The following is an 11,074-nucleotide window of genomic DNA, read 5'->3' as shown; positions in this document are numbered from 1 at the left end:
AAATTATGACTCCATCAAGGGATTAATCCATTGATTAGGTCAGAACCCTCAAGATTCAATCATCTCTTGAAAGCACCACCAGCTGGCTCCAACGCATGAGCCTTTTGGGAGACACTTCATATCCAAACCAGAGACTCCCATGACAGAGATGCCACCAGAACCTTGTTCCCATTTCTACTAGACTCCAAAGTGTCCAAATCAATGACAGCATGAAGCTTACACAAGCTCTGTAAGCATTTATATTTTATAGGTGTTTTTAAAAAATCTCAGCTAATTTTACAGGTACAAATAATAATCCATTGGCATTTTAAGTACTTCCATCTTTATATCACAAGTAGGTTAGCAATAAGCTATGTGTTAAATAATCTTATTTCCTTTTTTGTGAATTATGTTCATGTCCTTTTGCCCACTTATTTTCTGGAGTTTTAAGTTAGTTTTTATTTCTTCATTCAACAAATATTTACTCATCTCCATCTTAGGTCAAGCATCATAGGAAATAAGATGCACGATAGAGAAAGCTCCCATCTTCAGAGTACATACTGTCTATTTGCCTTTTAAAATGACAATATACTTTTTGCATAGTTACAACAAATTTTCCTACATGCTTTCATATTTGTAATGTTTCCAATATGTTCTTATATTTATTTACAAATGTCATTTTACATTTTTATTATAAATTTTTATTAGGATATATTCATTATATGGGGGGGATTTGTAGTGACAATTCTGATTAGACTTATATTGTACATTATTTACATTGCCCCATCAGCACCCCCATCTCTCTCCCTTAGCCTCCTCCCCACATTTTACATTTTTATGTAGTTAAAACTGGTCTACTTTCCCCTGTCAACCAGATCTTTTCCTTCCGTGTTCAGAAATTCCATTTCCCCCACCAAATTTTAAAAAATGATTCATTTTATATATTTTCTATTTTCCTGGGCATGAAACTTTTTCAAGTGTTTAATTAATTTGTGATTTATTATGGTGTGTGGACTGAGCAACTAAGTTTGTTCCAAACATTTAACAGCTCCTAAAGTCTTCCCTTCTCCATTGATCTGTGTAGAGACAATAGGCAGAATTTTGATCAATGGAGACATGAGGTGAGGTTTGTTTCAGGTCAACTGTTGCTTAACTTAGAGAATTTGGCATGGGAAATGGCTGGAATGGCTTTGACTGGAATGAAGAATAGGTATGTTTTAGTGACTCTTAACCAAGGATGGACATACCTCTTGACTGGGGAGCTTGAAAGAAGTACTCATGCTGCTGGGCACCAATGGCTCATGCCTATAATCCAAGCTACTCAGGAAGCAGAGATCAGGAGGATAGCCAGGAGGACTGAAGCTGAAGGCCAGCCTGGGCAAATAGAGAGACCCTATCTCAAAGATAACCAACATAAAAAAAGGGCTGGCGGAGTGGCTCAAATGACAGAATGCCTGTCTAGCAAGCATTGGCCCCCAAGTTCAAACTCCAGTAACACTCTCCCCCAACTCCCACCCAAGAAAAGAAATACTCATGCCTGGACCTTACCGCTAATAGGTCTGATATTGGGCTGAAGTCCATCTCTTTCTTTTTAAAGCTCCCCAGGCACTACTGATCCAGGAGACTGTGAGACATAAAGCTAGTTAGACAGGGAGGTGAGAGGTGTTTTTTTTTTATAGGTTTAGGAGGCAGTCTGCCTTGTGAAGGAAGGGTGTGCTTAGAATCAAGAAAGACAATATTGGTGTGGCAAAAGAAGAGCCCTCTTGCCTGGCACATTGATAACACCCCAAAAGCCAGATTTGAATTCAGGCAGAACAAACTTAGTATTTACCTAATAGGCTTGTGATGAGTCAATGGGAAACTTAAGTGTGAACCACCTGGCTCAGCACCTGTCAGCTGTGTGAATTTTCCCCACTGAGCTTTTGGCCCAGGCCAGGATATCTCTCATGGCTGCCTTTGGGATAAGAAGATGCAAGATACTTCCAGAGAAAACATGCCAAATACATGTCCAGATGAGAAAGGGAAAGAGATTGGAGTTGTCCTTTAATCCCAAGGTCTCAGAAACCTAACAGACACTGCACGTGTTAAGAGACTCTGAGAGAAGCCCCACCTGCATGCAGGCCTCAGCTTTGCACCCCTATAGCGTCACAGCTTCCTAGCTTCATGACTTGGCAGAGGTGAAACCTGGCTCTAGTACAGTGCACCTCAGCTCAGCCACAAATATAATCCCAGCCCCTGGGCAGTGTAGCTTGTGAACCAAGGTCAACTGTTAAGAAAATAACATAGCCCCAGTCATTTTTATACAAGACAATTCCTCATGCAAGTCTTTACAGAGCCAAGATTTTCATCTCTTGAGAATGGAAAATACCAGTCCTTCTCAGAAGATCCACTTGCCTTAACTTCATACCACTGATATTCAATCAGTGATTTGACAAATATTTATTGGTATCTCTTCTGTTTGACAAGCACCTGGGAACTGTGCTCTACACAGTGATCATTTAAAACCAATTTTTCATGCTGTCCTGTATTATAAATTGACAGCAACTATTTATGTTGTAATGCTGATCAGCATTACTTGGAAGTCACCCATCTAAGAGGTAGTATTTATGGTTGAGAGAGTTGGAATCAGACACACGTGGTCTCTGACTCTTGCTAGGGTCTAGTTGTGTGACTTTAGGTAAACAGCTATGATACTCTGAACCCAAGCCTTGTTTTTCTCTAAATGAGATTGTTTTTCTTATTCTAAAGCCAGTGCTCAGCTTTTGGTTGGGTGGAGAGGAGGAAAGAGCTCATTCCTCCTGGAAGACAGGAACTGGTATGGTACAAGAGAGGGGAGAGAGAAAGATGCCAGCCTGCCTGGCACAGGGAGGGTGTGTTTAGGAACAAGGAGAGGTAACATTGGGATGGTGAAGAAGAGCCCTCCTTCTTGGTACATTGATTACACCCTAAAACCCAGGATGTAGGATGGGGTATTGGAAGTCCCTAATGATGACTATCTTGAGCTGTGGAAGATGAAAGTAAGCCTTCTATCAATGGAGTTCTTGTATTCTTCTGCTTCTCCTTCATTGGATGTCAGAGAAATGGATCAAGAATAGGGTGTTTTTCTCCCTTAAAAGAAAAACAAGGGGACCTGCTTTATTGAAACAAAAGGATATTAATTATGCTGATTCTCACTGTGAATAAAGAACAAGGTTATTCCATATCAGCAAACAGTGCCCTTTCTAAGAGACTTCACATCACCTGGTTGGCACAAGCTTAGATCGAGTTCATTAGTGACTCTCAATCTTTTCTACACACTGTACAAGTCTCGTGCGTTACTATGACGCTCATCAGTGTTTGGGAGTTTCTGGTGAGCTCAAGTTTCCTGGCTCCCTCTACTCTTTCCAAGGGGAATGTGACTTTAAAGCAGCAAGCTTCTAGCCCTGGCCATTGGTCCCAGGTGATATTCCAAAGTTGATGATGCCTAGGCACCTGCTCTGCTTTGCCCCTGCTAGATAAGGCCCTATAGCATAAAGGGGCTCAGGGAAGTGATCAGAAGTCACAATTCAAACTCCAATCCTCCCTATCTTTTTTAATGTTGAGGAATTCAACCAAGGGGATATCATACTGCATTTATACACAATTCTGATATCACATTAAGACCTAAGGACTTTCAAAGCAAAACGCATAAGGAAACAATGAGTCTTCCATGCCACTGAACTTCAAGGGATAGCCAGCGGTTAATGGTTAGGGACACTGACCTACCCAGGTCAGTGGGATCCAGTTCCCTAAGTTTCTGGTCTCTTACTATGTGCTAGGTCTTGTGCTGGTTACTAGGTGGTAGCAGTGGTGGTAGAAGAGATAGTGGTAATAGTTGATAATGAGAATGATAATGATTATAGCCACATATGCTATGGGGCTATATGACAGGCATCAGGCTCTTTAATCTTTTATTTGATCAGTAGGGGCTCTACAAATACTTGTTGAATGAATAGCTCACTCACATCAACTAAACCTACCTCCTTTCTTTGATGCAACACAGGTCTTTGCATTGGCTCTTTTCTCTGCCTGGAAGGCTCTTCTTCCAGTGTTTTCTTGGCTGGCACTCTCCCTTCTCTACTCAAATGTCACCTTTTCATATCTCTGTGACTACTAAAGTATAACCACTAGCACCATTCAGTTCCCCTTTTCCACTTCACTTGTCACCCTTAGCACTTAGTATCACCTAGCTGTATTTGAAATGATGTGCTGTTGTCTGGTCTCCCTTGCTAGCCTAAGGGATCCAGGGGATGTGGACTTTGGACTGCTTTGTTCACCCCTATAGCTCCCTTGCATAGGTCAGATTCTCAAATTTGTTTAGTGCATGAATTGAATGAGATACTTTCTGTCAGTTATGTGCCCCATCCAATGATAAGCAGCAGCAAGATAATACAGTGAACGAGGCAGGCTAGGTTTTGTCATCCAGAGGACTATGGCCTGGTAGAGATAATACATTAAATTACCTATATCATAATTGCCATTCTTCTGAAATAAAACATGCTGGGTGCTTTACAGATATTATTTCATTAAAACCACAGTACAACCCTAAGGCATGTGGATCCTAGTTTGTAGAGGTTTATCTTTGCTTTTTCTATGACTGACATACCCAGATAGGCTCTGAATGACAGAGGGGCTGGACTTAGTGGGCACATCTCAAGGATAACTATATATGTAACTTACAGTTATAATGGCCCTTTTGATATTCATTACTTCTCATGGATTCTGAATTAGTCATGCTACTTTAAAATTGAGGAAACTAAGGCCTAGAGAAATAAGATAAGTTACCAGAACCGCACATATAGTAAATTTTCCAGATAGGACCAAACCCAATCTGTATGCTTACCACTATTCCTCATTTTTAGGAACCCAAATGATGACAAGACTGGCTGGGTCAGGGAAGGGTAGTCAGGGACTAAATTTTCCTATGGAAGGAGGTTGTTTGAGACTTCTGGTTTGGTGGGGTGGGGAAAATTTAAACAAAGAACAAAGGCTTGCAGATGGCTGTAAGGCAGGAGATAGGCAGGCTCAGAAGACTCCTAGGTAGATGGGGAAGTAGGATTCTCACACTTCCAACCCCCCTCCTGGTATCATGGCTTGATTCTGACAGGAAGATATGGCAGGTTCTTTAGCAAGTTTAGGAGCAGGATGAAAACGGTGTCTGGGGAGTAGGGTTGTTAGACATACTTCACCTTATTTACTTAGGAATCCTTTTTTTTTGGTTACCTCAGTAACATATATTTATAATGCAATCTGAGTCTTTCATAAAACATCACATTTACATATAATACCCATTTTTACTAAGCTTTAAGGCTTTCCCAACATCCCCTTTACCTAAAGGGTGGGTACCCTGACAATTCAGGTGCTGAGAACCAGTTTAGCATTCTAAATCATGTATTATATCCATTCACCCATGAGTTATAGGCTGAATTATGTCCCTACCAAATTCATATTGTTGAAGTCCTCTAGTACCTTATCATGTTACTGCATTTGGTGACAGTCATTAAAGAGCTGATTAAGTTGAAGTGAGGTTAGTAGGATGGATCTTAATCCACCCTGACTGGTGTCCTTATAAGAAGAGGACACATAGAGAGACACAAGGGATGCATGTGCCCAAAGCAAAGATCACTCACACACACTAAGAAGGTGACCATCAGCAAGCCAAGGAAAGAGGTTCCAAAAGAAACCAAACCTGATGAGTCCTTGATTTTGGACTTCTGGACTCAAAAACTGTGAGAAAACAAATATCTGTTGTTAAAGTCACTAAGTCTATGTTATTTTTGTTTTGGAAGCTTGAGCGAACTAATACATCATCCATCCACCAATCCAACCACTCATTCATCTATCATTTATTGAGTGCCTCCTACAGGCAAACTTCCTTCTACCAAAGATAAAAAAAGGAGCAGGTCATAGTCCCTGCCCTGTAAGTTCTATTGTGAATGGTAGTAAGTAAACAGGCAATTACAGTGATGCTATGACTCATCTGGGAGCTGCAGGTATCCAGATCAGGAATGGAGATAGGAGAAGGGTCAAGAAGCTGAGTTCCTGAATGGATGCAAATCAGGGAAACTTCAGGGAAGCTCAGTGTGGCTAAACATAGAATAGGACAGGATTAGAGAGGGGAGCAGGAGCTAGATGATGGATTTTTAAAAGTGTGATACTCCTTTTCTGCCTACAGCCCACCTAAGGAATAAAATTTGTCCTCATGATTCCTTTTCTGCTTACAGCCCACCTAAGGAATAAAATTTGTCCATCTGCAGCATAGTAAGAGGAGTAGCTGCAGAGGTGAGCTGCCAATGGCAGGTTGAGATGTGGCCCTGCCCTTCCATTACCAGTTTGAGATTCCTGATGCTTACCAAGAATCTGGATTTTATCTGAATGGCCTTGGATTAATTACACTTTGGTCTTCTTATCTGTCTGTATATTCGTGTGTTAATTAAGTGTGAGCTTTTCAATTGCCTGGATTCTAGCCTGTCCCCTGCAATTCTCAAGCTGTGTCACGTTGAGTAAGTTGTCCACTCTCATCAGTAAACTGGATCTGCACAGCCATGGTACCAACATCAAAGATTCACTGTGGATGAGAGGAGGTCATGTATGTAAAGCCCCTGGAACATTGCCTCACATACAGTAAGTGATTATTAAATGTTAATGATTACAAGGGCATGTGTTACTGCTGTTCCTTTGCAGCTCAACAGTGTTAGTGATCATCCTCTCATTGTCATAGCCATTGTGGTCATCTCATCAACACCATCATCGCCATCCCATCACTACCACATCCTGCTATCACATCCATCCCATCATCTCACAATCACTACCCCCCATCATCATCACCACCATCCCCACCCCATCCCCATCATCACCATCATCATCTTGTCATTCCCATCAGCGTCATCACCAACTTCCCCGTCATGATGTCGAAGCTGAGAGATCCCTCTGCTGCTCTCCCTTATGGTCATCTTATGAAAAGGAAGGCCCTAGATAGAGGAATTTTAATAATGTGATATTCATAACATTTATTGAATACTTATAATGTGCCAGTCATTGTTCTAGGCATTGGAGATAGAAGACTAAGCTAAATAAAGTTCTCATTCATGGAACTTACTTTAATGAGAAGAGCTGGCTAGTAATAATTAAATTAGCAAATAAGTAGTATGTCAGAGAAAAACACTAGGGAGAAAATAAAGCAGATAAAGACAGACAGTTTTGGGGTATTTGGGGGTATTTTGGAGTTGGTATTTTATACAGGACAGTCGAGGTGGCATTTGAATTGAGAAAGTGAAGGAGACCACCATGGGGATACCCTGGGGTGAAGTTGACCAGGCACAGTAAACAAAATTACAAAGGCCCTGAAGTAGAAGCATCCTTGTCATGTGGAGCAATGAGGCTGGTGTGGCTGGAAGGCAGTGAGTAAAGGGATTAATTAGATCAGAAAGGCTGCATCGGGAAGAACATGGGGGTGGAGAGATCATTGTAAAAACTCTGGCTTTATAATGGACCCATGCTAGCTTTTGTGCTGACAAGAGATGACAAGACAGCAAGTATTTAAGCAGGGAGCCAGTGTGGAGGTTATTTTAGTAACCCAACTATGAGCTGCTGGTGATTGCATTAGTGGTGTAGCTTGTGGTGGGGGTCACAGGAAGTGATGCTGGATATAAGCTGAAGTCCACAAGATTTGCTAATATGTTGCTTTGGATACAGGAGAGCGGAAAGAGAAAGGGTCTATCCTAGCTCTCCAAAATCATATTATGAAGGAGGGCCTCTATCCCGGCCCAAACTGTACTCAGTTTGAACAGCGTTCAGGCTCTGAAGGCCTTATCAACCTGGAACAGAGAAGAGGCAATTGACATTCCTGGGGGCTTCTATTTAGGCATTCTGACTGAAATGTGGGAAACCAACAGAGCTCAACCTTATAATTTACAGTCCATGCAGTCAAAGGGTTTTCGGAGGTATGTCCTGGCACAGCTAGATGCCCAGAGGGGTATCTCTGCCTCCTCTTCTTCACCCACATTCCTGACTATCCTACACACTTTCAGGGAGGAAAGGAGGAAAAGGGATGGAGATGAAATCAGGAAGAAAAAGAGAGGGTAACTCCCTAAATTATGATGTGCTGATTCAGAAAATGGGGCAGGAGAGTAGAAGTCTCTAAGTTCCTTCCTGCTGTAGACGACACACTTCCACAACTGCTCATCAGCCTTCGCTGGGTGTAACCAAATGCCACAGTGGAGTGAGCCCTACTTCAGAGGAAAACACTGCCCGCTTTTAAAGTTAAACACATCATAGCCTGTGGTATGTAAGCCACATATGGTGTTGGGAGCTCCAAGAAATAATGATGAAAGGAAACCGTTGAAATCTGGACACAGAATCTCTGTGAAGCTATACTTGCCCCCAGTGATTCTGCAAATGGTGTTAGCTGCCCTTTCTTCACCAAGCCTTGCTACAAACCCAGTATCATACGGTGTCTTTCATCAAATCCTCACAACAACCCTGTGAAGTGGTTCTCCTGTCTTATAGATGAAGACACAGAGGTTCAGAGGGGTCACACTGCAGTCAGTCATGCAGTTGAATTTGAATCCAAGTCAGTCTATTCCAGAGCCTCTGTCTTTAACCATTATACTCACTGCCTCCCAGTGAATGAGAGGAAAACCCTGAAAATGGTAACCATCTCCTTTCCCCACTATTCAACAGAGGCTAAAAGCTGAGAAACCATTCCTTTTCATCTCTGGCCTGCAGTATATCAACTTTTACAAAAATCTAACTGTAACTGAATTATTTTTGCTAACAGAGGCTTATTTTCTCTTAGAAGTAGATTTATGCAATAATAAGAGAGCTCTTTAGAGATACACTTTACAGAAGGGGTGACCCTGAAGTCCAGAGTAGAGAGTGCACTTCTCAAGGTCACAGAGTTTGGTGACACAATCACATCTCAAAAAGTAGGCAGGGCTTCTGCTCCAGGCCAGAGTTTGGCTGGGCCCAGCAAGCCTCTCTACATTGTTGCTGTCTTTGCCCTTAACATGGATGACTGCCTGAAGAAGAGCGGTCTGTTTTTGTGCATCATTTTAAACATAACTCAAACTTACCTGAATCGTTTCGAAACAAGGTTCTTCTCAACCTTCAGTTGCGTTAAGTCTTTGGTTTTCCTCTGCTGTCTCTGCACCCTGTGGGTCAAAGTCCTGTGCCCTGTAGGAGGCTTCTACTATAACTTCTGTTTCTCCCTTGATGTGGAGACATTCCTCTCTGACTGGGGCAGATCATTATGTTATAGCAGGTTCTAGTCTAGAAACTGCTCATTTACTCTGGCCTCCCACACTGATAGTGTGTCTTGTGCCTGAATGGCTGGCTTCTATGGTCCTCTGCAATGTGGCCTCACTCCACACAGCTCATCTCTATATGCAATACACACCCTTTATTCCAAGACAGGTGTTCTGGGCTCACCCCACTTCCGCCCCAGAAATATCCTCCCTGTGTCCTCCTATGCAAATCAACTCTTCAAATCATTCTTCATTTTGTACCCTATGTACAGCCCAAGGTTTGCCTTCCAAGTTCTCTTTATATTTCTATTCTCACCTCTCAGATGTCAGCCATTGGCATGTTCCTGCATAGTTCTCCAAGTGCAATGCAGATTCCATTAGGGCCGGCACATACGTGTTCATTCATTCACTAGATTTTAAAAAGCATCTTATAAGCGAAGATACAAAGAGAAGCGTAAGCAATGGTTGCTTCCTATCCTCAAAGGAAGAGAGACTTATCGTTGACACACATCTGTCTGGTTTATAGTGGGACCTTAACAAGGCTTTGCTATACAAGTATATGATGTAAATATTATATATGTAATATATATGTGAACATATGTAATACATACACACACACACACACACATATATAAAATGACTCTTGTTGCAATTATTTGCTATGTCCTGTGAGAGGTAGTTTTAGTGGTGTTAAGAAGGGAAAGTATGAAAGTGGTGGTATTTGAGCTTGGCCTTAAGGACAGGAAGTATTTATTTTTCTTAAACAGATTGGGAAGGTGGTACAAGAAGAAGAAACACATGCCAAGCACACAGGAGGAAGCAGATTCAATGGGGAAGCAGGGGAGTCCTATGCCTGCCAGGGGAACCAATGATCTTGAGTGAGAGTGGGCATGTTGCTTAACTTCCCTGGGCCCCAGTTTCCTCCCATTTGGTGGTGATTAAGCCACACAGCTTTGGCTGAAGCAGAACTAGGTTCAAATCATGGCTGTGTGTGACCTTGAGCCAATCAGTGGGGTTCAGCCTCAGTTTCCTTCCTACAAAATGGGAAAAACAATTCCTTTCAGGTCTTTTGTGAGGTTTTAACAGCTCACCTCTACAAAAGCAGAGTTGACAAGCCTGAGCTGTGTCCCTCTCCGTGTGGCTACTGCGGGCTTCTGGGCACCCAGTCCGGCGCCTGTCAGGAGTAGGGACTGTGGAAAACCTGTGTGACCCCCTAAAGGAAAACTGAATCAAGAGGGTTTCTGAAAAAGAGCCGTCCCCAGCAGACCAGCTGGGCTAACTAAGGGACGCTCCCTAACTGCGTGGCCTTGGCCAGCCACTCTCACAGCAAACATGCCTGCGAAGCCCACTGGCTTTTACAGACAAGCCCTTGAGGCCTGTGCCTTCAAACTCACGGGACGAGACAAGGCCCAAGCCGCCGCGGACTTGCAGGACGGCCTGGGGTGGGGGTGGGGAGATCCCCCGGGCCGGAAAGAGAGGGGTTCTGCGCCCGCCCCTCACCCCCACCCCAGGGGCGCCCTCCACTTCCTCCCTCGCGCTGGGCCCAGTGCTCAGGGCCACCACCCCACCTCGGCCGTCCAGCCACCCACCCCGGGGACCCTCCGACGCTGCTGGGCCGCCAGCCCGGGCGGTGGGCGCCCCCGCCGCTCGGCCACCTGGGCCACCCTCCTCTCTCTCTCTCTCTCTCTCCTCTCTCTCTCGAGGGGTCGTAGCGGCGGGAGGAGGGGCCGCCGGCGGCCGGCGTGCGTGGCAGGCTCTCCCGGCTCGGCTCGCTCGGCCTCCCTTCCCGGGAGGCGGGGTCGGCGCCGCGGCGGCGGCAGGCCCCCTCCTCC

General features: G+C 43.8%; 1 long non-coding RNA gene across 2 annotated transcripts; it reads right to left on the bottom strand.

The window, feature by feature from the left end:
* Positions 1 to 2,369: 2,369 nt before the first annotated feature.
* LOC141425828 (uncharacterized) lies at positions 2,370 to 11,043 on the bottom strand. 2 transcript variants are annotated; one of them, XR_012450974.1, is made up of 3 exons: positions 9,072 to 11,043; positions 6,855 to 6,968; positions 2,370 to 6,565 (listed from the first exon to the last, which is right to left on the bottom strand). It is a non-coding gene; the product is annotated as an uncharacterized lncRNA (long non-coding RNA). The 2 variants fall into 2 exon arrangements; XR_012450975.1 differs by having other exon boundaries at positions 2,370 to 3,087.
* Positions 11,044 to 11,074: the final 31 nt, after the last annotated feature.

Source organism: Castor canadensis, chromosome 8 (genome assembly GCF_047511655.1).
Source record: "Castor canadensis chromosome 8, mCasCan1.hap1v2, whole genome shotgun sequence".
Classification (NCBI taxonomy): domain Eukaryota; kingdom Metazoa; phylum Chordata; class Mammalia; order Rodentia; family Castoridae; genus Castor; species Castor canadensis.
The sequence above is the reverse complement of the archived record's forward strand: the minus strand, read 5'-3'. Positions and strand labels throughout refer to the sequence as shown.